The sequence below is a fragment of the Mercurialis annua genome, linkage group LG1-X, assembly GCF_937616625.2.
Source record: "Mercurialis annua linkage group LG1-X, ddMerAnnu1.2, whole genome shotgun sequence".
NCBI classification, from domain to species: Eukaryota; Viridiplantae; Streptophyta; class Magnoliopsida; order Malpighiales; family Euphorbiaceae; genus Mercurialis; species Mercurialis annua.
In genome coordinates this window covers 32,370,552-32,376,551 of record NC_065570.1, presented here as the reverse complement: position 1 = coordinate 32,376,551, position 6,000 = coordinate 32,370,552, and the positions used below count along the sequence as shown (strand labels likewise).

General features: G+C 24.6%; 1 non-coding gene across 1 annotated transcript; it reads left to right on the top strand.

Moving 5' to 3' along the window:
* Nucleotides 1-1,443: 1,443 nt before the first annotated feature.
* TRNAS-GCU (transfer RNA serine (anticodon GCU)) lies at nt 1,444-1,531 on the top strand. The gene has a single exon. It is a non-coding gene; the product is annotated as a tRNA-Ser (tRNA).
* The last annotated feature ends 4,469 nt before the right edge of the window (nt 1,532-6,000 follow it).

Sequence of the window (6,000 nt, the reverse complement as noted above, 5' to 3'; positions counted from 1 at the left end):
TCGTTTAATACTTATTTTTTTGCTTCAATTTGACTATATAAAAAAAATAAAAACTATACAAAACAAAAAAAAATTGAAGATTTAGTTACGATTAGAAATATACTTTTTTCTGTGTTTTTCCATAGATGCTTTACTCATACTCATTCAATTGAATGGATTGATCCAATTAATAAAAATTATGTTTCGTAATTTGATAATCCAAATTTTTTTTAATTAGAAATTAAAAAAATTGGATACAAATCACGAGAATGTATTTTCTTCCTCAAATTTTGCATTAAGAGGTAAAGGATTTCATCTTTTTACGAAATAAAGTTTTTCATCGGAATATGGGGCCGAGGATCCCTTAACTATTAGAATATAATTAATAGAACGAATCACACTTTTACCACTAAACTATACCCGCTACGATGTGATTATTGTATATAAATGCACTTTTTGTCGAGTAAGAAAATCGTCGAGCATTTTTCATTTATATTATTATATATTAGAATTTCTTATATATTCTATTTATATTCTATATTTTCTATATTCATTTTATTAGTTTAATTCATTTTTCTTTTGAATTTATAAAAAAAAAGAAGTCTTATTCTTATTTATTTGATTTTTTATATTATATCAATCAATATTCTAGAATATTGATTGATATATATTGATTGGTTAATTGGAATATTAAGTTGGCGATGTCTTTTTAAAGTTAAAAGCCCTTTACTTTAAACTTAAAAAAGTGAGAAGTCCTTACTATATTGAACTATATCAAAATATCTAAATACTTCATTTAAATATATAAATGAATGTAAATGAAATTGGAAGAATTACGGATGAAAGTTTTCTATATTTATTTTAGAGTTGTATTTTCCATTAAATTATATACTAAATATATACGAATATTTTCTTACATTTCTTATATTTTTCTTATATTATTTATTGAAATTATTTATATATTATATTATTTTCTTTTATATATTTTATATATTTAATATAATATTTATTTATTTTTTATATATTTATTTTTTATATATATATTATATATATATTTATATTTTATTTTTATATTTTATATAAATATATTTTATTTTTATATAAATATATTATTCTATTTTAAAAAATTAACTAATTATAAAATTAATTAAAAATTATTAATTAAATTAATACAATTAAATTAAATTAATACAATAAAATTAATATAATAATTAGAATAATGAATATTCTAATAATTAGAATAATGAATATTAATAGAATAATTAATAGGATATATTAAATAACGGGTCTATTAAATTTTATAGCTCCATATAAAACCATATAAAAAAAATCGAACTATAAAAAGGAATTCTGAAAGTATTCTGAAAATTGAAAGTAAAGTAATAAAATAAAGAAAGAATAAAGGCTTTTTTTATTTTTTAAGCCTTACTTGTATGTAACATAGTAAGTATCCTTTTTCAATCGGGAGAGATGGCTGAGTGGACTAAAGCGTCGGATTGCTAATCCGTTGTACGAGTTATTCGTACCGAGGGTTCGAATCCCTCTCTTTTCGGTGATGACTTAGAATTTTTTTCTTTCAAATTTAGGTAACTTTTTTACTTTATTGAATATTTAAAAATGTATAATAGTAAAATGCTAATAACATTGAAAAATCAAGAAAACCCTTTATATATTATAACATATTATATAAAATATAATATAAATATAATTTCGATTTAGAATTTTTTTCTTTTTTGTTCTATTTTTATTCTTCGCGTCTAGGATTACGTCCTGTATCATTAGATAAAAATCCAAAGATGAATAGAGAAACAAAGAATATCACTACTGTGTAAACAAAGAGTTTGAGAATAAGCATTATAAAATCTCCGAGATCTTTTTTGGTTTGGAAAAAAATAGATTCTCTATTTTTATACCACATATTCTATTTTAACACCAAGACATGGAGTGGTTTTTAAAAATCGAAAATAATTTTTTTTAATTCAAAAGTCGAGTCTTTCGTTGCCAAAAATTTTATTTCATACCGAAAATTAACTATTGAGAAAAAAGAGTATGATCCAGAATTCTCACGTTTATTTTATATTTTATAAGAATAACTTCAATATTTGAATTAAGAGCTTATACTTTATACTATAAGACTTATCTGATCTTATTAATTTAATTGCTAAAATCTTTTTCTCGAATAAATCATGAATTATTCTAGAACAGTATTAAAGATCTCATCGAAAACTTACAGTAGCTTGCCAAACAAAAGCTAATAGAAAAAAGAGTAGAGGAATTATTGGCATAACATCTACGATTGGATTCAAAAAGGCGTAGGCTTCGGGCAATTTTGTGAAGAAAAAATTGCTTGAAAAAGGGCAGAATTAAGACAGATACAAATTAAACAAAAAATATTAAGCATAACAAACACTTTATTCTTGAAGATAATTCTATTTTGACTGAGTTATTAATATGTTATTGATAGAAAAGATATAAAAATTGATAAAAAATAAAGATAAAGAAAAGTAGACCAAAACCTCTTCTTTATTAAACTTTATTAAACTTACCTAATAAAAAATCCTTCAATTCTCAAATCAAAAAAGAATATAGGAAATCGTATTTTTATACAATATCTTAATTGAATTATATATTATGATCAATAAATAAAATTGAATTCTATATCTACACATAGCAAAATCCGAATAACAAACTAATAAATTTTCTAGATATTTGGTGAGAATTGACGACGAGCTAATATCGATATTAGTTTTTATTAGTATTGAATAGAAATTCAAATGGGGCGTGGCCAAGTGGTAAGGCAACGGGTTTTGGTCCCGCTATTCGGAGGTTCGAATCCTTCCGTCCCAGTTATTATATATATATATATATATATATATATATATATATATATATATATATATATATATATATATATATATATATATATATATATATATATATATATATTAAGAGGATCCTTATTTGATTTATCATTTAGTATCCTCCAATAATTGAATTCGGGAAATAGATAGGAGTTAATTAGTATTAAGATCTATTTCAATGTTTGCGCCTGTTAAAATGAAAATCGCATTAACAAAGAAAGAAACTACATATGAAACATATGTAGTTTCATTTAACTAATCTCATTTTTCAGATATTTTGTCTTTTGCTTTAATGAATAATTCGAAATCTATCTAACAATTGAAACGGGATTGATTCATAATATCCTATTCATTTTTTACTGACAAATTTTAGAAAGAATCAAGTCAAATCAAATAAATTACTCATAAAATGGGGAAGTGCTTATTTTTTAGCATTTTATTTTATATTTTATTAATACCCTTGTTTCCTTTCCGGTTTTGTAATGTAAAAAAAACTGTCATCCCTTAATTAATCTTAATTTGAATATTTAACATACAATTTAGATAATGAATTTCAGTGACAATTCTTTAGTCTGTGATAAATTGACTATTTTTTTTTTACTTATTTATTTTAAATCCTTGATCCGAATCTGTATCTAAGTTTTTTCTTTTCTTTTATAATGATTGATCTTATAATGATAAGATGTCTTTTTTACTTTAAAACAAAATTTTAGTTAAATACTGATACCGGGGTAGGCCATTTTTTAATTAAATATTTTTAATTTAATGATTTTTATGAGTCCTTGGAGTTCGAAGAAATGTAAGATAAGTGAATCCGTTTATTTATTTATCTTATTCTAAATTAAAATTGAAAATCAAAAAGTATTCATAGAATAATCAAATATGGGATTCATTTGAATTCTTTCTGACACTTCTTCATAAACTGCCCCATAGAAGTTAAAAATGTAGATTACTATGTGCCTGTTGAACCAATGACTATTCATGATTTCATAGTTGAATCAATTAATACTAGACTAGTTTAAAACTCAAAAAATGTTATGGTAAAACTTCGTTTAAAACGATGTGGTAGAAAGCAACGTGCGCCTTGAAGGACATGATCGACTGTGGATTCTTACATCCATCCTATTATATATATATATAATTATATATATATATATATATATAATATAGCATATTAGGAATGAAGATGCTCTTAGCCCGACATCGTTTGTTCTGTTATACACTAGAACCTTTATTTTTTATTGGTTATAATGTAAATAGTGCATGATGGAGCTCGAGTAGAAAGTATTGATTTAGGAGTAAGAATCTAGAGTTAGTACTAATCACTAAGTTGGAACAACTTCGTAAGTATATTTTTAATGTCGAAATAGAAAGAATTTTGTTCGAGCAAATTTCAAGTTCAAGAATTTTGTTAGAATTGACCAAATTGTTTTGATTAAAAAAGTGTATCACACAGGGATAAATTGTTAGTCTGATTCTTTAATAGAAATAAAAATAGAAATAAATAAATCAAAAAAAGTGGTATGTTGCTGCCATTTCGAAATGATTCAAGGAAAAGATAAAGGATCCCGGAACAAGTAAATAGCGTTTTCAATCGTCTCACTAATTAGATCAGAATGAAGAATAAAAATACATTCTATCTAAAAGAAACAAAAAGAAAAGGGTCTTAGAGATCACTCAATAAGTGATAAGTGAAAAATGAAACGCCTAAAGGGTTTCATTTGACCTATTTGAAAGTTATCCAACTTGAGTTAGGAGGGTGCAGATTTTTTTTTTGTTAAAAGAAAAAAAAGAAAAGGATTTAAATCATAGGTTAATTGATTTGATGATTTTATGGATCCATTTGGCACTAGAATTTTAGATCTATACAGAAGTTCAAATCATTTTTCTTGAACTGTACGAGGAGAAAACTTCTTATACGTCTCTACGGGGGGTTCTACCTCTATCCCAATGATCCGTTTATTGAATCGTTGCAATTGATGTTCGATCCCGAAGAGAAGGAAGAGATCTTCGCAAAGTGGGTTTTTATGATCCTCTAAAAAATCAAACCTATTGAAATGTTCCTGCTCTTGTATATTTCCTTGAGAAAGTCGCTCAACCTACGGTCATGATATTTTAGGTTTTTACGGAGCTTCTCGCCTTAATCAAAGGCAATTTACTTAATGACATGTAGGGTGCCGGGTAATTCATATATATATATATATATATAGCTTTTTATATTATAACCCTTTCTCTACTATCCCCCTTAATTCTTGTTTTGTTCTATTTATACTTTATTTATATCTATCTATTTTGACTTTTTACTTATAGAATACTAACATAAGGATAAAAAATCTATTTGATCTTTTTTATTTGAATGCAATTCATTCTTTTGTTTTCGTCATTGTGTATTTTTTTCTCAATATATTCATATTTATATTGACAACAGTGTATCAAAGAAATATAATCCGATCTGAGGTAATTGGATCTTTTCTGTGGATCTATTTATTCCTATTCGATAGATTTGGCTTTTTTCTTCATTCAAGGTTTTTTTAGATTGGTTGTGATACAAATTGGTTGTCATACAAACGTTTTGTTTAATTGAAAAATCAAAAATTCTCAAATAAAAGAATCTTTTTAATTTTTTAGTTATTTTTAGAGAATATAGAAAAGAAAAAAATCTATATCTATACGTATAATAAAGAAATCTAAAATCTAAGTAGAATATTAAGTAAAAGACATAAGTAGAAAATCGAATAAAATAGACATAATAAAAGAAAATAATTAGAAGAAAATATTACAGAGAAAAAAATATTAAGATTAGAAATTTTTTTATTTTATTTCTTTTTATTTTATTTTTCATTTCTTGCTAATTTTATGCTAGTTTAGTGGTTTGGTTGTGTCATGTGCTTCAATCTCTTTATTTATTTTGATTCCGGTTGTATCTATAGAATTTCATTTTTTGTTCATTTTGAGGGGTTGCTAACTCAATGGTAGAGTACTCGGCTTTTAAGTGCGGCTAATATCTTTTACGCATTTGTATGAAGAAAGGGATTCATCCATACCATCGGAATAGGTATAGTTTGAAAGACCACGACTGATTCTGAAAGGAATGAATGGAAAAAACAGCATGTCGTATCAATGGAGAATTCAGAGAATATTTCATTTTTGTAGCATCAGC